Source organism: Capra hircus, chromosome 6 (assembly GCF_001704415.2).
Source record: "Capra hircus breed San Clemente chromosome 6, ASM170441v1, whole genome shotgun sequence".
In the NCBI taxonomy this organism is placed as follows: domain Eukaryota; kingdom Metazoa; phylum Chordata; class Mammalia; order Artiodactyla; family Bovidae; genus Capra; species Capra hircus.
The window spans coordinates 65,363,588-65,389,188 of NC_030813.1; the positions used below are offsets into that span (position 1 = coordinate 65,363,588).

A 25,601-nucleotide genomic window follows, 5' to 3' on the forward strand; every position below is an offset into this window, starting at 1 on the left:
GAAGTTCTTCATTCTAAGTATAGCTAGGCTAATTATGAAATTTCCTAGACTGGCTAGTATTGTGAGGATAGAATTTCTTTAATAATGAAGCTTGGGCTTCCCTGGTGGCTCAGAGGTTAAAGCGTCTGCCTGGAATGCAGGAGACCAGGGTTTGATCCCTGCGTTGGGAAGATCCCTTGGGGAAGGAAATGGCAAACCACTCCAGTACTCTTGCCTGGAGAATCCCATGGACGGAGGACCTGGTAGGCTACAGTCCATGGGGTCGCTAAGAGTTGGACATGACTGAGCGACTTCACTTTTCACTTTTCTTTCTTAGAATCTACAGAAAAATAAAACAAGCAACTAAATAAGCAACCTTACAAAATATTAATCACTAATTTTAAGGAGTAGTTTGTACCTCCATTGTTTTAAAGAATGTTGTTCAGCGAAATCACAATGGTTAAGTAAAAAGAAAGCAATAACTCAGAAGACAGTCACAACATCAGCAGTCAAAACGTCTACAGTTACCTGCTTTATCAGAGATTTAAGAGAGGATAAATTATGTACATGCATGCATGCATGCATGACAAGTCTCTTCATTCGTGTCTGACTCCTTGTGACCTCATGGACTGTAGCCTGCAAGGCTCCTCTGTCCATGGGATTGTCCAGGCAAGCATACTGGAGTGGGTTGCCATGCCCTTCTCCAGGGCATCTTTCCAACTCAGAGATCAAACCCATGTCTCTTACATCTCCTGAACTGACAGGAGGGTTCTTTACCACTAGTGCCAGCTGGGAAGCCCAATTATGTACAGAGAGGATATATTAAATTAAAATAATAAAAATGTTGGTGAAATGTTCATTCATATAATGAAATTCTTTTATATTTTATTTTTTACTTTCCCTTAGGATAAATAAAGCAGCTTTTTTCTCACTTACCATAGAGTTAGCAATTCAAAATGCCAATAATTCCATTTAATTATGAATGAATGAATCTGGGAATATGATGGTAGTAGTAAGAATGAAAGGTAGAAAGATAAATCTAGGTAAAAATAAATGTAGCTCACCTGCTGCTGAGTCAATATTATAAAACATATTTAAGAAATATATTGTGTTAACATGCAACAAACTGTGAAAGATTTTAGATGGTGTTTGCTTTTGAGAAATTGGTACAGTACAATAATTAAATAGAATACAAGGCAGTTATACCCACACATACAAACAACAACCTATCCCCTCATGCACACACACATATATAAATGCAATTGACATGAAAATAAATTTAACTTCATCAGCAGTCAAGGAAAAAAGCAATAATGAGATGCTTTTAAAAACAGTATTATCAGCAAAATGTTAGCAAAACTTTGAAAGACTGATATTATCCTGGCATTGAAGATGATGTGGATTAATGAAATTCTCTTTAGGGATTACAAACTGGTGTACTGCACCTAAGAAATTGTTGCCTAATCTGAGGTCATAAAGATTTAAGCCTATATTTTCTTGTGAGTTTTATAGTTTTAGATCTTATATTTAGGTCTTTGGTCCTTTTTGAGGTGATTTTTGTATATGGTAGATGTCCAGATCCATTCTTCTGCATATGGATAGTCAGTGGTCCCAACACTACTTGTTGAAAAGACTCTTCTTTCCCCATTAAATGATCTTACCACTGTTGATGAAATCAACTGATCAAAGATGGGTTTACTTCCGGACTTTCAATTCTTCTTTTTTTTCAAACTTGAGACTTTATATTTTATACTGGGGTATATCCAACCAGTCCAATCTAAAGGAAATCAGTCCTGAATATTCACTGGAAGGACTGATGCTGAAGCTGGAAACTCCAATACTTTGGCCACCTGATGTGAAGAACTGACATTTGAAAAGATCCAGATGTTGGGAAAGATTGAAGGAGGGAGGAGAAAGGGACAATAGAGGATGAGATGGTTGGATGGCATTACCAATTCGATGGACATAAGTTTGAGTAAGCCCCGGGAGTTGATGATGGACAGGGAAGTCTGGGGTGGTGCAGTCCATGGGGTCACAAAGAGTTGGACATGACTGAGTGACTGAACTGAACTGAACTGATGCTGGGAAAGACTGAAGGCAAGAGGAGAAGGGGACGACAGAGGATGTGATGGTTGGATGGCATCACTGACTCAATGGACATGAGTTTGAGTAAGCTCTGGGAGTTGGTGATGGACAGGGAAGCCTGGCGTGCTGCCGTCCATGGGGTCACAAAATGTTGGAAACAACTGAGTGACTGAACTGAACTGATAGCCAATTTATAATGTTGTGATAGTCTCTGGTGAACAATGAAGGGATTCAGCCATATATATACTGGACTTTCAATTCTATTTCATTCATCTACATGTCTGTCCTTATACAAAAGTCACAGTTTTGATAATATAGCTTTAGGGTAAGCATTGAAATTGGGAAGCATGAGTCCTCCAAGTTTCTTATTCTTTTTCAAGATTATTTTAGCTATTTAGGGTCCCTTATACTTCCCTATGATGTTATGGTCAGTTTGCTCATTTTTTTAAAAAATGTCCTTGGAGTTTTGGTAGATTTGCATTAAATTCCTTGTTTGGGGATATATTGCCATATTAACTATAATAAATCTTCTAATCAAAAAATGTGACATATCTATCCATTTTAATTGGACATACATATGTCATCTCCATTTATTTAGAACTTCAATTCCTTTCCGCAACATTTTATAATTTTCAATTTATAAGTTTTTCACCTTTAAACTTATATTTATTTATAGATATTTTATTCTTTTGGCTGTTATGTAAATAGAAATACCTTTATTTACATTTTAGATTATTCATTGCTAGTGTATAGAAACAAAGCTGATTTTTTTGTGTCTATTGATCTTCTACCTGACATTTTCCTGACAACATTATCTCTAATAGTTTTTATGTGGTTTATTAAGAGTTTTCTACATATAATAATATGTGTCTACATATAGAGTTTTATTTCTTCCTTTCCAAATTGGATGCCTTTTATTTGTTTTTCTTGCCTAACTTCCCTGGCTAATACCTGTAGTATGATGTTGAACAGAAGTGGTGAATGCAGACATCCTTGTCTTGTTCCTGATGTTAGAACTAAAGTTTTACTCTTTCACCTCTAAATATTCTCTTTATTGGGTTAAAGAGGTCCTTTTCTAGGGCTAGTTCACTGACATTTTTTTATCATGAAAGGATGTTTTATGTTTTTCAGAGTCTATTGAGATGATGGTGTGTTTTTTTCCATATTGCATAAATCTATTTGGGATTATTACATCGATTGATTTTTGTATGTTTAACCAACCCTACTTTCCTGAGGTAAATTACACTTGGTCACAAGTGTGCAATCCTTTTTATATGTGGCTGGTTTCAGTTTGTTAGTTTCCTGTTGAGGACATTTGAATCTATATTCATAAGAGAGATTGACCTGCAGGGAATTTTTTCCTCTTGTGATTTGTCTGGATTATTGAGCTTCTTGAGTGAGTTGATCTGTATTTTTCATTAAAGCTGAAAAATGTTGACCACTGTTTTTCAAATATTTTAATCCCTTTGTCCCTCTTTTCTCCTCCTGTGGCTACCACTGTACATATACTGACATGCTTGATAATATGCCACAAATGTCTTAGGCACTGAATATTTTTCCTCATTTTTTTTTAACTCCATGTTTCCCATACTTAAAAGAATCTTAACTGACTTATCTCTGAGTTCACTGATTCTTTCTTCTGATTGCATAAATCTACTATTAAGTTCCTCTAGTAAATTTTTCTTTTCAGTTATGGTACTTTTGAATTGCTGAATTTCTATTTGTTTACTTCTTATAATTTCTATTGATTTGATATTCTATGTTTGATGAGGCATCATTAGCACACTTTCATTCTTTAGACATGGTTTCCTTTAGCTGTTCTATTTTATCTAATGTAGCTTATTTAGTCTTTGTCTATTTATTGCAACACTTACGCTTCCTTAGGTACAGTTTCTAATGAATCTTTTTATTTTTTAAAATGGTATATACTTTTAAAATTTGCAGACCTACATTTTTGTTGTAAACTGGACATTTTGAATACTGTAATGTGGCAATTCTGGAAATTATATTCTTGCCATTTCCAGGGTCTTTTTCTTTTTTTTTAGTTTTAATTTTTACTTTATTTTACTTTACAATACTGTATTGTTTTTGCCATACATTGACATGAATCCACCATGGGTGTATACAAGCTCCCAATCCTGAATCCCCCTCCCACCTCTCACCCTATATCATCTCTCTGGATCATCCCCATGCACCAGCCCCAAGCATCCTGTATCCTGCATCAAACATAGACTAGCGATTCGTTTCTTACATGATAGTATACATGTTTCAATGCCATTCTCCCAAATCATCCCACCCTCTTCCTCTCCTTCAGAGTCCAAAAGTCCGCTCTACACATCTGTGTCTCTTTTGCTGTCTCGCATACAGGGTCATCATTACCATCTTTCTAAATTCCATATATATGTGTTAGTATACTGTATTGGTGTTTTTCTTTCTGGCTTACTTCACTCTGTATAATCGGCTCCAGTTTCATCCACTATAGAGAACAGTGTGGAGATTCCTTAAAAAATTGCAAGTAGAACTGCCTTATGACCCAGCAATCCCACTGCTGGGCATACACACCAAGGAAACCAGAATTGAAAGAGACACATGTACCCCAATGTTCATCGCAGCACGGTTTATAATAGCCAGGACATGGAAACAACCTAGATGTCCATCAGCAGATGAATGGATAAGAAAGCTGTGGTACATATACACAATGGAGTATTACTCAACCATTAAAAAGAATACCTTTGAATCAGTTCTAATGAGATGGATGAAACTGGAGCTGATTATCCATCTTTTTCAATTATCCGTCTTTTTCAATTGTGACATTGTATTTATGAACTCTGTTTGTATAGTGACTTTTCTTAACCAATCTTGTAAATCTTGTATTCTTTTCATTTGGGACCACTGAAGTCCCTGTTTTCTTAGCCTAATGGCCATCTAATGATTGGACAGACTTTCTGAAACCCTTGAAAGCATAAATTTATCTGTCTTTGTCAGGTGATTCTGTATGCAGGTTGGGGTATGTCTTCAACATTCAGCCACACAGTTGACAACTCTGCCTTACCATCCACTTCTTGCTTGTATAGAGGCTCAAGGGCAATGAGAGGGGAGTGCTTTGGGCTTTCTCAGTCATTTTTGGGTATTCACATAACTCTGTGTATCCATGTGGCCTTCTAGATTCTAAGAAATACGTAGGTGTCTTTCAAATCACTTACGTACAATTGATTCCCCAGCTTTTCTTCTTAAATTTTTTGGTTAGCCTATTTTTTGATCCAAAAGTTATCCATTGCTTCTGGCAGAGGCAGCTAAAATATTTGTCTGTAAAGGCTTTCATTGGTATCCCTCAGGTAGTGATTTTGGCACTGGAGGGGATTCTGGGTCAGGTGAATAAAAAGAAGCTTTTTGAGAAGATCTTCCAGGGGAGCACCATACATATGAAGTGATGAGAATTCTTTTTAAATGATTTCCTCCTGTACCAGAAATTCAAGCTTTATTTTTAAGACTACCACTTAGGTGGGGAGTGGATATGAGACTAGGGTAAGTTTCAGTACCACAAAGATTACTATTCTTATGAAGACTCTATGATTTTTCTTGAATAAATGTACTCAGGGTTGCAAACTGTTGGCTGATTTCCAAAGTTTTGAAAAAGTTGATTTTAACAGTTTTACCAGTTTCTCATTGTTTTTATGATGATGTGGGATTTTAGTATTTCTTACTCCACCATTTTTGTTGATATCACTTCAAACAACTTGAATGGGTCTCCCTCAGACCCAGGAATTGTTTTTCTAGATGAGCCAGGGCAAGATGAAATACTGGATATCTGTGTAGTTCTGTCCTCAGAAGGTCTTACAGTCAAATTGCTGGGTTTGAATTCTGGCTCCACTAATTGCTGCCTGTGTGATCTTGAGTAAGTTTCTCAACTGTTCTCCTTATGTTCCATATCTTCAAAGCAGATCTTTAGATTATATCTACTTCAGAATAATGTTGTGAAAGTTAAATATGTATTTACCACAAAGTCTGGGACATTGTGGGAATTTACTAAATGTTATTTATTTTAATTCTCTTTTTGTTGCTATTAATACTATCAGAAACCTACCTTACTGCAGTGACAGCAGAAAAATATTTAAAGATAAATGATACACAAGGCTCCTTATTATGAACACTGCTTGTAAAAGTAAAAAGTTGGTAATGTTAGCAACCAGTGATTGGGAAGTAGTTTAATAAATTTTTTAATACCTACATTAGTAATACCACAACAATAAAGTTGGGATAACATTGAATGCTCGTTTCGTGGGCTCCTGGGTCCCCGTCGATTGGCATCCAGCGAGCAGAGCGCAGGGCTGTGGACCACAGAACTTGGGCTCTGGAGCATGCAAACTTCAAGAGTTGTTCAAGGGCTTCATTGCCCCTGGGCGTGTGGAATCTTCTACACAGGAATTGAACCCGTGTTCCCTGCATCGTAGGTCATCCAGAGGACCCAAGACATGGTGGTTACTAATAGACTTCCACAGTACTTCTTCATTCCACATGGACTCCTTCAAGGGCAGTGAGCATCGCAGCTTCCCTTGAACTTCGTCTGGATTGAATAACAACAGGCTCAACTTTTCATTCACTTGTATGACTATGAGCAGTTTGACCAAGTTGAAGAAGATGACTCGTTTGTAGTCTTCCTCATCAGCTCATTCCATCGGCTTTAAAATCATTTAGTACAGAGCTCACCGTCTAGGTGTTCATCCAGTGTTTTGTTTGCTTATCATGCAGGATCATTTTAAAAGGAAAAGTATGTGTGTATGAGTTAGAGCTCTGATCCCAAGAGTCCATGTAGAAGCTTCCCCTGAGAAGTGTATCGTTTTTGCACCAATGCTACTGAAACGTGTGAATGTGGTATACCACGCATCCCAATAAGTGTCAACAGCTTCACAGGCTGCTTATTTGAAACGCCCAGTACTCATGACATTCCATTCATCTGAGGACTAAATATAGCCAACGTAGGCTGTGTTTGCCAAATAGACTTTGAAGTATTCTTCACACAGTCCTTCATCGACGCCAGTTTTCAGATCGAAGAAACCCTTGCTCCATGAAGTTTGTGAACACATATACTCATGTTTTGTTTGTGATTTTAAAGTCATTCTTCAGTTTTGTTGGAGGAATGGTTCTGTATATGCCCCGTGGATCCCCAAATCCACTGATGTTCATGTGTCTTGGGGCTTCCCAGGTGGTTCTAGTGGTAAAGAACATGCAGAACATACCCATGCAGGAGACATGGGAGGTATGGATTCGATCCCTGGGGCAGGAAGATCTCCTGAGGGAGAGCATGGCAACCCACTCCAGTATCCTTGCCTAGAGAATCTCATGGAGAGAGGAGCCTGGTGGGGCCTAGTCCATATGATCCCAAAGAGTTGGACACGATGTAAGTGACTTAGCACAGCACATGATTCATTGTCATAGCTAATATAATGGAGATGACATAAAAAGAAGCACCAGCGGGCGAAAGTCAATATCCATCACTTTTAAACTTTGGAATGTATTGTGATATTTTACATCCATGTTTGTATGACTTGATAGTTGGAGAATCGATGCATATGAAGGCCTGGTTGTGTTATATGTATGTTGTGGGAAGATATATTTTTATGTGGTTTGACATATGGGTCCCATTTCATTCGTAGGCATATCCATACTCATCACTTATCATCATTTTTTTTGAAAAGACCATTGTTTGGAAAGGTTGTTGTCTAACCATGAAAGATGCTTGAATTCTTGGGCTCCTTAGAGGAAGAATTCAACCCAGGGCCAGTGAGGAGGCTTGATCACTCAGAGCTTTTGTGTCCCAACATTTTATTAAAGTATAAAAGAGAGAAAGCTTCTGACATAGACATCAGAAGGGGGCAGAAAGAGTGCCCCCTACTCATCTTTGGCTGGATGTTATCTAGCTACTAGCAGTCTACTCATTAGAGAAAGGAATGGCAGCAGACCCCTCACCCACAAGATATATGGAGATGACCGTGGCACCAGGTGAGTTATCCTGGGCCATGAAACGATTGATATGAGCAAATGGATAGCTTCATTCACATAGATCAGGAGAACCATGTATGAGTAACGCATATTGGTTTGTCAAGTCAGTTCTGAGCCTTTAGGCAGAACCTACTTGAACACAGAGTCTAGGGTAAATGCATAGTACATTCACATAGCTTAAGGCAAACCTTTCCATAAGAAAAATGCCTTGGTCAGCTCAAAGTATGAGAAAAGTGAAGTTCAGGTGGAACCAGGTATCATTATAGCAACACAGAATTGTAAGGGAAAACCTCTTTTTAAATTTGTATCGAGAAGGGGAAAAAAGATAACAGCTTGTTTCCTCCTGCCTCGGAAGTGACAGATAACAACTGTCTGACACTTGCACCCCATTTCCTCCCTTTGGAGACCCCTGGCCTTCCTGGCTGTTACCCTCTCAGTTTCATTCATTGAGTGTTTTCTGCCTTGTGAAACATTGGGCATAGCAGTATGTGTTTATTTAGGGGTATTTCATCGAATTTCATTTAAATGCATATGTGAATTAGAAAGTTTGACATGCTGTTGCTTTGTATACCGATTGGGAAATGTGAGTCTCCAAGTTTAATTTAGTTTTTCATGTTCATTTTTCTTTTTAGGGGTACAAAGAAAACTAATATGACTGTTAAGATCAGCTTTCGTATTTTTTGCCAAATATGAATTGAGATCACATCGATCGGAGATGAGTCTGTGCATGAAAGCCCTAATAACTAATGTTAATTGACTTCACTACCATGGGATGTTTTCATATCTATTGAGGATTTAGTTCATGTATTTCGATTTTAACTTTCTGTCTTACAGCCTTGTTTGTAGATCAAAGCTATTTGAAAGTGTCATCTGGTTTTCAATGGCTTGTGAGGTTATTCATGAGTGGTTTATAAAACCGAATGGATTGTACGTAGCCATACTTTGTTGTCATTCTATGAATTTGAAGAATGTCTGAAGAATGTCTGCAGTTATGCCTTAAAGATTCATACAATTGATGTCCAATATTTATCTCAATAGACTTGCTTTCAATTTGTAAAAAAAAAAAAATCTACAATACATTTTTCTTAAAAATGTTTCATGATTCAGTTTTCATGAAAGTTTATGCACAGGAATTTGTGCATCAATATAGATACACTGCATGAACTTACTAAATAAAAAAATCGAAAAGGACATTCATCTTAAGTTACCATGTTCAGGAATAAGATAGCATGTGGTTTGGAATGATGAACTAGAAACTTTGTTTCTATTTCAAGTTCAGTTGAAATAGGAAAAAATCAGATTTTTTGTATGATTTTATTTTTTAATTATTTAATTATTTTAATGTACAATTCATTCCCCGGGTTTTCCTCTTAAATCTCTTTGGTTAGCCCATTGTTTGATCCAAAAGTTATCCATTGCCTCTGACAGAGGCTGCTAAAATATTTGTCTGTAAATGCTTTCAGTGATTTTTCTATTATTTAATTTATTTGGTATTTTATCAGATAAACATGAAAGGACAAAATCTCTAAGGGTATTATCTAAGATAATCATATTGATATTAATTACTTTGGGGAATTAACATTGAGGGAAATTCACTTTTTTCCTGAAGTGACCCTTCTTTGCTTCTATAAGATAAAATGCAAAATTTTTAATTTAAACAGGAGATAATCACTTTTAATCTTTTCTAATTCAACAGTAAATTTTGGGGAATGACAGATACATTAATGTGGACTAACAAAGAAAAATCTACAAAAAATGCATATTCAAATTATGGCAAACCATAAATTTAATTATGATTCTGAGTCCATACCATTAGCTTAAAATTAGATTTGTGTCTAGTCATTCAAGCCAATAAAATGTTACAGCAATTTCAATATAAATCTTTTTCACCATGTTTAAATTGCCCCTGTATCTAAATTTTATTTTCTTTCATCTGATTGTGGAAACTTGACATGAAAATTGTTAACACTGATTATAAGCTTTTCCTCCTTCCCTCCCTTCCTTCTTTTTTCTTTATACTGTAGGGATAAGTTTCTCATGAGCCAGCTTTTCTCTCTGTTAGTTCAGCCTAGTCTGTCCCATTACACTGTAGATAGAAAAGCTAAGCATTCAAAAGTTGCACTTCCCTAAAAAGTTCACAAACCTCCCACATGCCCATCTCTCAGCAGTAGGCATTTTCCTGTTCCTGGTAAGGCCTCCATAAATGAATGTTTCCATGACATTACTTTAGCAGACTGTGTCTTCCCTTATCACCTCCGAGGGACCACTGAAACTCAGTGCTTCTTTGGGAAGCCTAAGTTTCTTTTACAGTAAAATAAAAGGCAAGTAGCTTATAAAGCGCTTTCAGCACTAAAATTTTATGCATATATGTGAAAAATATGTGACCATTCCTCAGACAATATCTAACATATAGCTATTTTACATTCTGATTTTATTCTGCATAATATTTCTTATTCCAAATTGTACATGCTGAAAACCTGTTCTTTTTTTAAAAATTCTTTTTAATTGGAGGCTAATTACTTTACAATATTGTATTGGTTTTGCCACACATCAACATGAATCTGCCACAGGTGTACATGTGTTCCCCATTCTGAACCCCCCTCCCACCTCCCTACCCATACCATCCCTCTGGATCATCCCAGTGCACCAGCCCCAAGCATCCTGTATCCTGCATTGAACCTGGACTGGATATTCAGTTCTTATATGATAATATACATGTTTCAATGCCATTCTCCCAAATCATCCCACCCTCACCCTCTCCCACAGAGTCCAAAAGAATGTTGTATACATCTGTGTCTCTTTTGCTGTCTCGCATACAGGGTTATCGTTACCACCATCTTTCTAAATTCCATATATATTCATTAGTACACTGTATTGGTATTTTTCTTTCTGGCTTACTTCACTCTGTATAATAGGCTCAAGTTTCATCTACCTCATTAGAACTGATTCAAATGTATTCTTTTTAATGGCTGAGTAATACTCCATTGTGTATATGTACCACAGCTTTCTTATCCATTCATCTGCTGATGGGCATCTAGGTTGCTTCCATGTCCTGGCTATTATAAACAGTGCTGCGATGAACATTGGGGTACACATGTCTCTTTCAATTCTGGTTTCCTCAGTGTGTATGCCCAGCAGTGGGATTGCTGGGTCATAAGGCAGTTCTACTTGCAATTTTTTAAGGAATCTCCACACTGTTCTCCATAGTGGTTGTACTAGTTTGCATTCCCACCAACAGTGTAAGAGGGTTGCCTTTTCTCCACACCCTCTCCAGCATTTATTGCTTGTAGACTTTTGGATCACAGCCATTCTGACCAGCGTGAAACGGTACCTCATTGTGGTTTTGATTTGCATTTCTCTGATAATGAGTGTTGTTGAGCATCTTTTCATGAGTTTGTTAGCCATCTGTATGTCTTCTTTGGAGAAATGTCTGTTTAGTTCTTTGGCCCATTTTTTGATTGGGACGTTTATTTTTCTGGAATTGAGCTACAGGAGTTGCTTGTATATTTTTGAGATTAGTTGTTTGTCAGTTGCTTCATTTGCTATTATTTTCTCCCATTCTGAAGGCTGTCTTTTCACCTTGCTTATAGTTTCCTATAAATGGAACTGAAAGAATGGAATTGGAGGAATCAACCTGCCTGACTTCAGGCTCTACTACAAAGCCACAGTCATCAAGACAGTACGGCACTGGCACAAAGACAGAAATATAGATCAATGGAACAAAATAGAAAGCCCAGAGATAAATCCATGCACCTGTGGACACCTTATCTTTGACAAAGGAGGCAAGAATATACAATGGAGAAAAGACAATCTCTTTAACAAGTGGTGCTGGGAAGACTGGTCAACCACTTGTAAAAGAATGAAACTAGAACACTTTCTAACATCATACACAAAAATAAACTCAAAATGGATTAAAGATCTAAACGTAAGACCAGAAACTATAAAACTCCTAGAGGAGAACATAGGCAAAACACTCAATGACATAAATCACAGCAGGATCCTCTATGACCCACCTCCCAGAATATTGGAAATAAAAGCAAAAATAAACAAATGGGACCTAATTAAACTTAAAAGCTTCTGCACAACTAAGGAAACTTTAAGCAAGGTGAAAAAACCTCAGTTCATAATAGCTGAGTAAATTGTGTCAAAGTAAAGAAATCCTATGTGTTGAGTGAGAATATACACCGAAAGGAGAAAATCAAATCAGGAAAATGATTTCACACAGAGAATGAGACTGTGGGCTCCATGGCCAGATGCCTGAATTCTAATTCTGTGACCTTAAGGAAGTTCCCTAGCCTCTTTGTTCTGCAAATTTCCTAATTTGTAAAGTGGGGATAGGTAGCGTTTTCCCAATATGGGTTAGATCCCTGGGTCAGGAAGATCTCCTGGAGAAGGAAATGGCAACCCACTCCAGTATTCTTGCCTGGAGAATCCTATGGACAGAGGAGCCTGGGGAATTACAGTCCATGAGGTCAGAGTCACACATGACTGAGTGACTAAGAAAGCATGCATCCTGTTGTTACAGCAACCGAAAGAGTTACCACATGTAAAAGAATGCCTCTTATTAAAAAAAGATACCTAGTGTAACATCACTCTGAAAGGAAAGTTAGGACAGAATCAGAAAAATAAAATCCTCAAATTGTAAAGAATTTTCAGTCAATTAAAAAATAAATAAAATATTTTTAAAAATCCTTGAGACCTTTATACCCATCAGATGCTTATAAGTGAGCATTTGTGGTTAGGGTGTGGGGTGGAAGTTAGGAAGGAGAAATTTCAGAAGCCAAATAGGCACAAAAACTGGAATAGAACAGAAATTTAAAATTGTTTGATACCACCTGCTGGTTGCTGGTAGAAATGGCAGAAACTACAGACTTCTGATAACAAAATGTTGGATTCCCCACTCCACCCCACATTCCCCTTGAGCCCAATGGACAAAACAATAATCACTCCTTCCCCCCCAAATGATAATAATAATATTGACAAATACAGTAGAAGCACACTATGAAATTTGTTGTTGTGTTGTTGTTAAGTTGTGTCTGACTCTTTTGCAACCCCATAGCCCACCAGGCTCCTCTGTCCATGGGATTTCCCAGGCAAGAATACTGGAAAAAGTTGCTATTTCCTGACACAGGGATCAAACCTGTGTCTCCTACCTTGGTAGGCAGATTCTTTACCACTGAGCCACCTGGGAAGCCCCACACTATGAAAGATTGCAATTTTATTTTTAAGGTTGAAATTTTAATGCATGACTGTACTACTACATCTGATGGGCTTCTCAGGCGGTGCCAGTGGCAAAAATCCCACCTGCCAATGCAGGAGACTAAGAGACATGGATTTGATCCGTGTGTCGGGAAGATACTTTGGATGAGGGTATGGCAACCCACTCTAGCATTCTTGCCTAGAGAATCCCATGGAAACAGAAGCCTGATGGTCTATAGTCCATAGGGTTACAAAGAGTCAGACATGACTAAAGCGAATAAGCACCCACACACGCTACATCTGAATAATAAAAAAGTTGAAACTTCCATATATTAGAGGCAGAAATTATACTCGGACAACATATCATTGTAATATCTAATTATCTCAAACTCTATTAATTTAAAATTTTTGAACTTGGAAACTATTGATTATGATCTAGAACATGTTTGAAAGGTTAATTATACTGTACATAACACTATGAGGGATTTATAATATTTTTTTATGTTTACCTGACTCATCATGGATTTAATTAATCTAAAACTCATATCCCTTTCCCCAAACCCTTTTCATCTTTATGTCCCTTTGCAATCTGAATGAAGCCATTTTTATATTCCAGTCTGAAATGGCAGTGACATGGATAGTTTGTCAGTCTGGGCAACATTCAGTTTCCTTTACTAGAATTTTTTTTCCCTTTCACACATCCCTCTATTTTATTACTAAAATCCTGTTCAGTTCAGTTCGGTTCGGTCACTCAGTCGTGTCTGACTCTTTGCGACCCCATGAACCACAGCACGCCAGGCCTCCCTGTCCATCACCAACTCCCAGAGTTTACCCAAACTCATGTCCATTGAGTCAGTGATGCCATCCAACCATCTCATCCTCTGTCATCCCCTTCTTCTCCTGCCTTTGATCTTTCCCAACATCAGGGTCTTTTCAAATGAGTCAGCTCTTCGCATCAGGTGGCTAAAATATTGGAGTTTCAGCTTCAACATCAGTTCTTCCAATGAACATCCAGGGCTGATTTCCTTTAAGATGGACTGGTTGGATCTCCTTGCAGTCCAAGGGACTCTCAAGAGTCTTCTCCAACACCATAGTTCATAAGCATTAATTCTTTGGTGCTCAGCTTTCTTTAACTCTCACATCCATACATGACCACAGGAAAAACCATAGCCTTGACTAGACGGAACTTTGTTGACAAAGTAATGTCTCTGCTTTTTAATATGTCTTAATAAATTACTGAGCACCTACTTAGTGCCAGGTAGTTCAATGGCACCCCACTCCAGTACTCTTGCCTGGAAAATCCCATGGATGGAGGAGCCTGGTAGGCTGCAGTCCATGGGGTTGCTGAGGGTTGGACACAACTGAGCGACTTCACTTTGACTTTTCACTTTCATGCATTGGAGAAGGAAATGTCACAGCTGGGTCTATGATGAACTATAACTGGGTGAACTACCTAGACTGGGAAGAAATATGGGGATAAGTTGGAGGGGTCATCAGGCAAGGCTGAGGAAAGACCACAGCCCAGAGACACGAGGAAACATGGCATTGTGAGGAATGGAGAGAATCCTGCAAGGTGGGAAGACAGAAGAGGAGGGTTTCGTGAAAAGGAAGTCAAGGGGAAAGAAAAGGTCAGACCATCCAGGGCCTGCTTGATGCTGTTAAGATAATAATGACTTCTCAAGAGCACTGCCAAAGCTTTACAGAGTTCAGTCTAAACTGGTTAGTGACATGGTCAGTATTTCTTGTTTAAAAGATTACTCTGGCTATTAATCTTCCATAGTTAACTAGGCTCCTCTGTTCATGGGATTCTCCAGGCACGAATACTGGAATAGGTTGTCATGACCTCCTCAAGGGTATCTTCCTGACCCAAGGATCAAACCTGCATCTCTTGTTGGTTCTGCATTGGCAGGCAGATTCTTTACCACTGTGCCACCTGAGAAGCATTCAATACCTAAGGTGATTGGTTTTATCTTCTCTAGCTTTTTTTTCAAATATTTTCTCTTTGCCTTTAGTTTACTGCTGTTTGAATATGATATGAGTGTGTTTTTCTTTGTTTTGCTTTGTAGATAATTATCCTTTGCGGTGAAGAGGAGCTAAAAAGCCTCTTGATGAAAGTGAAAGAGGAGAGCGAAAAAGTTGGCTTAAAGCTCAACATTCAGAAAACAAAGATCATGGCATCCGGTCCCCTCACTTCATGGGAAATAGATGGGGAAACAATGGAAACAGTGTCAGACTTAATTTTTTGGGCTCCAAAATCACTGCAGATGGTGACTGCAGCCATGAAATTAAAAGATGCTTACTCCTTGGAAGAAAAGTTATGACCAACCTAGATAGTATATTCAAAAGCAGAGACATTACTTTGCCGACTAAGGTCCGTCTAGTCAAGGTTATGGTTTTTCCAGTGGTCATGCATGGATGTGAGAGTTGGACTGTGAAGAAGGCTGAGTGCAAAAGAATTGATGCTTTTGAAATGTGGTGTTGGAGAAGATTCTTGAGAGTCCCTTGGGCTGCAAGGAGATCCAACCAGTCCATTATGAAGGAGATCAACCCTGGGATTTCTTTGGAAGGAATGATGCTAAAGCGAAGCTCTAGTACTTTGGCCACCTCATGCAAAGAGTTGACTCATTGGAAAAGACTCTGATGCTGGGAGGGATTGAGAGCAGGAGGAGAAGGGGGCGACAGAGGATGAGATGGCTGGATGGCATCACTGACTCGATGGATGTGAGTCTGAGTGAACTCCAGGAGTTGGTGATGGACAGGGAGGCCTGGCGTGCTGTAATTCATGGGGTCGCAAAGAGTCAGACACGACTGAGTGACTGAACTGAACTGAACTGAGCTTTGTGGACCTATCGTTTAGTCATTAATATCTGGCAAATTTCAGCCACGATTATGGCAAATATTTCTTCTGTTCTCACTTTATTCTGATATTACAATTATGACTCTGTTACACCTGTTGAAATGGTAACACAGTTCCTGAAAGCTTTGTTCTGTTTTTGTTGCTATTTATTCAACTGACTTTCTTGCTTGAATTCTTGCTTGAATTTCAGTTTGAAAGTTGAAATTTCTAATGATCACATACTAGCTAATCAATTCATTCTTCAGCGTTAGAGTTGGTTGATGAGTCCACTAAAGTCATTCTTCATTTCTATTACTGTCTTCTTTATTCCTATTATTCCTTTTGATTTTTAGAGTTTCCATTTCTCTGCTTTTATAACCAATCTCTTCTTGCAGGTTGATTACTTCTTCCATTAGAGGTACTAACATATTAATCATAGTTACTTTAAATTCCTTATTTTATAATTCCAACATCCCTGTCATGTCTGAGTGTCTTTCGTTGCTTTTTCTCTTCCAACTGTGTGTTTTTCTTAATGTTTCCCTTTGGCATGCCTTCTAATTTTTAACCCAAGTATTAGTAAAAAGTAATTGACATACATCACTGATAGTTTTTTGTTAAAAGCTGACCATGTTAATTTGGGTAATAGGGACTGACATAAATAGACCCTCAGGATAGGATTTAAATTAATCCGGCTAGACGGTTGTGTTTAATGTCTGCTGTCATTATAGATGCCACAGGATTCAAGGCTTTTTTGTTTTCTTGTGGCTTCCACTCCTGACCTTGGACTTTCCTAGCTACTCCTTCTCCCAGGGAGTCTGTATCTTCAGCTCTTTCTGCTATAAGCTGCTGCTATTCTATAGGCATCTCATTGGTGTGGTAGTAAGGTGTACAGAAGGGAGACTGAACTATTAATAAAATCTGATTGATCTCAGGCTTTTAGGCAGCCTGTGTCTCAGACTGTAACATCATAAGTGTTTCTCTTCTGGTATGGTTTTATTCCCCCTTCTCCTTCCTCCTTGCAGTGGCTGCAGCATACCCAATCTATTTCTGTGATGCTCTGATCTCTGGTGATAGTATTTCATTTTCTCATATCTCCTTAGGTGAGAAAGGAAGGCTAGAGCAGCTTGAGTGGGAGGAATGGCCTCTGTCAGCTGGGATGAGGCTCCGGCCAAGACCCTTTCCCTGGGCACAGGCCTTGTTTATGGAAAAGGCTCTGGGTATGTTTCAAAAAGATTCTCCTTACCCCTTCCTCTGCTAGTGTTAAGAATGGATATATCTCAGATCTTTAGCCTGAGAATCTAGTGGGATTTCAGGAGGTAAAATCCCATGAATATGTGGGGCTCCTTCAAAAGTTGTGGCTTCACTAGCTTCTTACTCTCACATGAGTACATGTTCAGTATCTAACAATTATGAAAATAAGCATTTAAATACCTCTACCAGTGTATGCTGTTAAGCAACATCTCTTCCAGGTAAAAAGAAAGTCTTAGCTGTGTCTGTAGATGTGTCTGCCTCTCCCCAAATTGGGACAGCAGTTTGCCTGTCAGCTCAATTCTCCTATGAATGTAATAGAAGTCCTTAATTTTCATTTGTTCAGTTTTCTCCAATTGTAAGAATGGGAGTGACAGCTTGCAAGCTCTTCACACGTCAGTGATGAAACCTGAAGCTCAGTGCCTTGACTTGAATACATGATTTTTTATAATTTCCCATGTTATTAGCTATATATCTGTGTTTTGTTTTTCTTGTGGGTTTCTGGTTGTGTTATGGGTAGTTGAGTTTGACAGTTAATCAGAAGAGCTAGGTAATGTTTAGCAAAGTAATGAATCAATATAATACAGACAATCTTCTGGAAGTAAATAATGAACTAATATCAGCAGATGACTGATAGTCAACAAGGCAAATTCATAAATCTCTGCATTTGGCGAGTGCCATTCAATGTGAAACAGATGCTCTAACAGTTCATTGTGTTCCTGCTAACTGAATCTGAAGGGGGAGCTTTGAAAACATATGAAAAATGAGTTATAATAAAATGACAGAGTATTGTTATATCACTGAATCTACTTCATTTAAAAATAGGTTGTTAAATAGGACAATTCAAGAAATAAACCAAGTTTTTAATTATATGCACCTGATGTATTCAGTTAGGTTGCCTAATATTTGTTCCCCCACTAACTAGCTTGATCATATTTTTGCCAAAAATATTACTTATAAAATCTGGCCAAATTATTTAATGCTTTTAGTATAAGCATAAACAAAATCATACTGAAGTTTGAAACTAAGAAGAATATTCATACAGTAATGTTATTGACCCTAATTTAACATTAGTGAAACATGTTAAATTAATAAAATATTAAAAACTTTCATGATACAGATGGAAATGTATTTACAATCAATATTAATGTGTAAGTCAGTTCAGTTCAGTTGAGTCGCTCAGTCGTGTCCGACTCTTTGCGACCCCACGAATCGCAGCACGCCAGGCCTCCCTGTTCATCACCATCTCCCGGAGTTCACTCAGACTCATGTCCATCGAGTCAGTGATACCATCCAGCCATCTCATCCTTGGTCGCCCCCTTCTCCTCCTGCCCTCAATCCCTCCCAGCATCAGAGTCTTTTCCAATGAGTCAACTCTTCGCATTAGGTGGCCAAAGTACTAGAGCTTCAGCTTTAGCATCATTCCTTGCAAATAAATCCCAGGGTTGATCTCCTTCAGAATGGACTGGTTGGATCTCCTTGCAGCCCAAGGGACTCTCAACAATCTTCTCCAACACCACATTTCAAAAGCATCAACTCTTTGACACTCAGCCTTCTTCACAGTCCAACTCTCACATTCATACATGACCACAGGAAAAACCATAGCCTTGACTAGACGGACCTTAGTCGGCAAAGTAATGTCTCTGATTTGAATATACTATCTCGGTTGGTCATAACTTTTCTTTCAAGGAGTAAGTGTCTTTTAATTTCATGGCTGCAGTCACCATCTGCAGTGATTTTGGAGCCCCCCAAAATAAAGTCTGACACTGTTTCCACTGTTTCCCCATCTACTTCCCATGAAGTAATGGGACCGGCTGCCATGATCTTTGTTTTCTGAATGTTGAGCTTTAAGCCAACTTTTTCACTCTCCTCTTTTACTTTCATCAAGAGGCTTTTTAGCTCCTCTTCACTTTCTGCTGTAAGGGGGGTGTTATCTGCATATCTGAGGTTCTTGATATTTCTCCCGGCAATCTTGATTCCAGCTTGTGCTTCTTCCAGTCCAGCATTTCTCATGATGTACTCTGCATAGAAGTTAAATAAGCAGGGTGACAATATACAGCCTTGACATACTCCTTTTCCTATTTGGAACCAGTCTGTTCCATGTCCAGTTCTAACTGTTGCTTCGTGACTTGCATGCAGATTTCTCAAGAGGCAGGTTAGATGGTCTGGTATTCCCATCTCTTTCAGAATTTTCCACAGACTATATATGTAATATATTCACCATATACTATGTACATACTACTCTCTCTATATATATATGTAAAATGTTATATATATAGTATTTTAATTAGATTAATTAAATATTTATTTAAAACTGTTTCAATGATCATACATCACTTAATCCCATTTCCCTAGTCATTGAATTCTGTGGAGAAAACAGCTAGTATCAGAATATTTTTGTGTTTTTATGTATTTAACCCAAAACATACACAAACATACCCATTCATATGTGTGTATCCACACAAATAGGTGTATTTGCTTCAAAACTATATTAATTCATTCAATAAGAAAACATGTGCCAGACACTATTCTAGACCTTAGAGACACAGTGAAAGTTGCTCATCATGTCTGACTCTTTGAGACACCATGAACTGTAGCCTGCCAGGCTCCTCTGTCCAAGAAATTTAACAGGCCAGAACACTGAAGTGGGTAACCTATCCCTTCTCCAGTGGATCTTCCTGACCCAGGAATTGAACCGAGGTCTCCTGCACTGCAGGGGGATTCTTTACCAGCAGAGGTATCAGGGAAGCCCTTAGAGACATAAAATAAGCAAAAAAGACATGATTCTTACACTCATAGTCTGTTTGAGGAGAAGCGAAGATAAATATATATATATATATATATATATATATATAAAATGATATGTTGTTGTTTAGGAATATTCAGGGTGCTCTCTGATAACTTAGAAGGGGCACTGAACGCAGATTTGGAATATTCACTGATCCCCATAGCTTGAGGTTCCACTACTGATTCCCCAGAGTTCTTGAATATTCATGTCCATATATGTGTGTGTACAAACAGCTGTGAAAAGAAGAGAGGCGAAAAGCAAAGGAACAAAGGAAAGATATAAGCATCTGAATGCAGAGTTCCAAAGAATAGCAAGAAGATCTTTAATTCTTACATTGGGGTACATGTGTCTCTTTCAATTCTGGTTTCCTTTAAAAAATAAAAAAAATAAAAAAAAAACAAACTTATAAAGGGGAAAAAAATAAAACATTGGTTTAATATATAAAAAAATAAATAAAAGATAAATAAAATTTTCAAAAAAAAAAGGAATAGCAAGAAGAGATAAGAAAGTCTTCCTCAGCTATCAATGCAAAGAAATAGAGGGAAAGAACAGAATGGGAAAGACTAGAGATCTCTTCAAGAAAATTAGAGATACCAAGGGAAGATTTCATGCAAAGATGGGCTCGATAAAGGACAGAAATGGTATGGACCTAACAGAAGCTGAAGATATTAAGAAGAGGTGGCAAGAATACACGGAAGAACTGTTTCAAAAGGTCTTCATGACCCAGATATTCATGATGATCTAATCACTCATCTAGAGCCAGACATCTTGGAATGTGAAGTCAAGTGGGCCTTAGAAAGCATCACGACGAACAAAGCTAGTGGAGGTGACGAATACCAGTTGAGTTATTTCAAATCCTGAAAGATGATGCTGTGAAAGTGCTGCACTCAATATGCCAGCAAATTTGGAAAACTCAGCAGTGGCCACAGGACTGGAAAAGGTCAGTTTTCATTCCAATCCTTAAGAAAGGCAATGCCAAAGAATGCTCAAACTACCACACAATTGCACTCATCTCACATGCTAGTAAAGTAATGCTCAAAATTCTCCAAGCCAGGCTTCAGCAATACATGAACCGTGAACTCCCTGATGTTCAAGCTGGTTTTAGAAAAGGCAGAGTAACCAGAGATCAAATTGCCAACATCTGCTGGATCATGGAAAAAGCAAGGGAGTTCCAGAAAAACATCTTCTGCTTTATTGACTATGCCAAAGCCTTTGACTGTGTGGATCACAATAAACTGTGGAAAATTCTGAAAGAGATGGGAATACCAGACCACCTGACCTGCCTCTTGAGAAATCTGCATGCAGGCCAGGAAGCAACAGTTAGAACTGGACATGGAACAACAGACTGGTTCCAAATAGGAAAAGGAGTACGTCAAGGCTGGGTATTGTCACCCTGCTTATTTAACTACTATGCAGAGTACATCATGAGAAACGCTGGACTGGAAGAAACACAAGCTGGAATCAAGATGGCCGGGAGAAATATCAAGATCCTCAGATATGCAGATGACACCACCCTTACAGCAGAAAGTGAAGAGGAGCTAAAAAGCTTCTTGATGAAAGTGAAAGAGGAGAGTGAAAAAGTTGGCTTAAAGCTCAACATTCAGAAAACGAAGATCATGGCATCCGGTCCCATCACTTCATGGGAAGTAGATGGGGAAACAGTGGAAACAGTGTCAGACTTTATTTTTGGGGGCTCCAAAATCACTGCAGATGGTGACTGCAGCCGTGAAATTAAAAGATGCTTACTCCTTGGGAGAAAAGTTATGACCAACCTAGATAGTATATTCAAAAGCAGAGACATTACTTTGCCGACTAAAGTCCGTCTGGTCAAGGCTATGGTTTTTCCTGTGGTCATGCATGGATGTGAGAGTTGGACTGTGAAGAAGGCTGAGTGCCAAAGAGTTGATGCTTTTGAAATGTGGTGTTAGAGAAGACTCTTGAGAGTCCCTTGAACTGCAAGGAGATCCAACCAGTCCATTTTGAAGGAGATCAATCCTGGGATTTCTTTGGAAGGAATGATGCTAAAGCTGAAGCTCTAGTACTTTGGCCACCTCATGCGAAGAGCTGACTCATTGGAAAAGACTCTGATGCTGGGAGGGATTGGGAGCAGGACGAGAAGGCGACGACCGAGGATGAGATGGCTGGATGGCATCACGGACTCGATGGACGTGAGTCTGAGTGAACTCCGGGAGATGGTGATGAACAGGGAGGCCTGGCGTGCTGCGATTCATGGGGTCACAAAGAGTCAGACACGACTGAGTGACTGAACTGAACTGAACTGAATAGTTATATGTAATATATATAATATATAGTTATATATATAATATATACATATATAAAGTTATGCATAAGGTATAAGATAAGGTTAGAGTTAATTCTTAGAAAAGGTATTAAGGTAAGCACCAACTAAAGACCATTCTCCAGAGTGAGCAGGTAGGAAAGCAGATAAGATAAAATGAAAGTACCCCTCCATCCTTTCTCTCATTTAACAGTTTTGGTGTAAGATATCTAAGGTTGATGAGACTGCTGTGGTATCAGAGACTTAGGCTTCCTCTTTCTTGTTTCTCTGTCATTTTTATGGTAGCATCCATGTCCTTTCGGTTGAAGAGGGCTCACCAGCACTTGGCCTGCATTCTAGCAAAAGAGAGGGGAGGACAAATAGAGGCCCATACATTCACCTTAAGGGCACAAACTGAAAGTTCAACACTTAACTTTTACTCGTATGTCTTTGAGAATTTAGTCAGATGGCCACATCCAGCAGTAATGGAAGGCATGGAAATGAGTGGGAATGTACATCAAATCAGTGTAGTCTCACCTTGATATACACAACTAGAACCAAGACCTGCAATGTTCTGTAAGTTATTAGGAAATAACTAGTCATTTCTGACAGATGAGGCCTGTGATGGTTCAGGCACAGACTATATAAATTGTCTGAAAAACTGGGAAAAGAAGAAAGGAGTATTTTATATTAGCCCTCTAAGATATCAAACTATTTGCTAAAACAAAACTTCTACATACATTGGCCTCCTGGAAAGCATTATTGTGTTTGCTATGCAAATACAGCTTTGAGACAGTTCCAAAGCTCACTTCCCAGTAGTTTGGTCCTATCTAAGTAGGGATTCGAGAGCATGTTCTGTCTTTTGACCACTCTTCTTTAGCTTTCTCAGTGGGCTGCTCTTTACCACCTGTCACTGAACCGCTCAGATTTCACAAGGTACCATAACTGTTCTTCCACTCCTCATACTTTACTGTTCTTCTGGGCAATATAATTTACTCTGATTTCCTGCTCTGTTCTCATATGATAAATATCTTTAAGGATATATTTCATGAACTCCAGTGACCATCTTCCTGATATCTCTAATAAGCATCAATACCACTTTATTAAGCCTCCTACATGACATTAATTTTTAATTAAAAATCTATCCAGTCTACCACATGCCTGCCACGTTGTTAGACAAGAGTATACAAAAAACATGAATTATATGTTCTCAGAGAATGTAATCTACTGGAAGACAGATAGTTAACAGGTAAATTGCACAGATGGTGTAATAATAAGTGATAGAGACATGGCTGCTCTGAGACTACCTAAAAAGTATCTATCCAAGATTTTGGGGTCAGAGAAGGCTTCCTACAGGAAGTGGTATAGCAAAGGAAATTTGAATAATCTGAGGAATAGGTTCAAGGAAGAAAAAACATGTTCCTGGGTCTGATGTAGGTCAGTGGATAAAAAGGTACACTCACAACAGGTTAGGCTGGGGAGGCCCCTAGAGGCCAAATAATCACGGTAAAGCTTTCAGTCAATGACTATAATGTACAGTCATAGAGAAGTTTCATGCAGGAGAGGGTTATATAAGTAGAACTGAGTTTTAGAAAGATTACTTTTGCCACACTGTGTAGAGTGGAATGAAGAATAGTAAGACTAAGGTCAGAGAGGCCAGATAAACCTTTTACAGTGACCTCACACTGAGAAGTTCCACAGAAATCTCGAATTTTAGCCTTCACAACTACATCTATAATCTAAACCAAAACTTATCACATCTCCCATAATTCTTTATCATAAAATGATGTTACATTTATCTAGGCCCTCAATAAGAAATCCGGGCGTATTCTGCAATGCTTGTATTTATCTCCCCTTCGGATTCACTATGTCCTGCATATTCTCCCTCCTTAGCTTCTCCCAAATCCATGACTCCTTCTCCACCCATGTTCATTCAGGCTTTCATTATTTCTCACTTGGATTATATCAACTGCCTCTTAAATAGTCATCCTCTATAACTCATACCATTTCAATCTATTTACACAGTAAATATTTCTCATAATTTCACAGTATTTCTCATAATTGTCTTGCCTGAACTCAAAAGCATCCATTTTACTCTCTAATTAAAATATATTTCAAGCAGTATCCCTGGCTTTTGTTGTTACTGTTCAGTTGCTAAGTCATGTCCGATTCTATGTGATCTCATGGACTGCAGCACACCAGGCTTCCCTGTCCTTCACTATCTCCCAGAGTTTGCTCAAATTCATGTCCATGGAGTCAGTGATGCCATCCAACCATCTCATCCTCTGTCACCCCCATCTCCTCTTCCCTTCAATCTTTCCCACCATCAGGGTCTTTTCCAATGCTCAGCTCTTTGCATCGGGTGGCCAAAATATTGAAACTTCAGCTTAAGTCCTTCCAATGAATATTCAAGGTTGATTTCTTTTAGGAATATAAGCTGTACATAAATTGGCCTCTGTTTAACTGTTCTTACAAACAAAATAATTTCATGTCTGAGATACACTGAGCAATAATCTTTTATTCTTTATATGCTCTGTATTGCTCTTTATAATCATGTACCCTCTGCTTAGAATATTGCCTTTTCCATTATACTACTTTCTAAGCTTGACTTGACTTCTTTCCTGGGGGTCTCTCTGATATTCTCAATTTTTACTGCTTCCTTCTTTGTGCTCTCACTTGATTTTGGAATACTTCTCTCTCTTCACATTTATTTATATGTCCCTCCAACTCCTCCATACTCTGAGCAGTTTGTAGGCATCTGGAAATGCTACCACTGCAGATGGTGACTGCAGCCATGAAATTAAAAGACGCTTACTCCTTGGAAGAAAAGTTATGACCAACCTAGATAGCATATTCAAAAGCAGAGACATTACTTTGCCCACTAAGGTCCGTCTAGTCAAGGCTATGGTTTTTCCTGTGGTCACGTACGGATGTGAGAGTTAGACCGTGAAGAAAGCTGAGTGCCAAAAAATTGATGCGTTTGAATTGCGGTGTTGGAGTAGACTCTTGAGGGTCCCTTGGACTGCAAGGAGATCCACCCAGTCCATTCTGAAGGAGATCAGCCCTGGGATTTCTTTGGAAGGAATGATGCTAAAGCTGAAGCTCTAGTACTTTGGCCACCTCATGTGAAGAGTTGACTCACTGGAAAAGACTCTGATGCTGGGAGAGATTGGGGGCAGGGGGAGAAG

The 25,601-nt window shown here is 38.5% G+C and overlaps 1 protein-coding gene across 1 annotated transcript in view; it reads right to left on the reverse strand.

The window, feature by feature from the left end:
* GABRA2 (gamma-aminobutyric acid type A receptor alpha2 subunit) overlaps positions 1–25,601 on the reverse strand; it is a 175,961-nt gene that overhangs the window by 21,137 nt on the left and 129,223 nt on the right. The gene's annotated exons all lie outside the window — the stretch shown is intronic.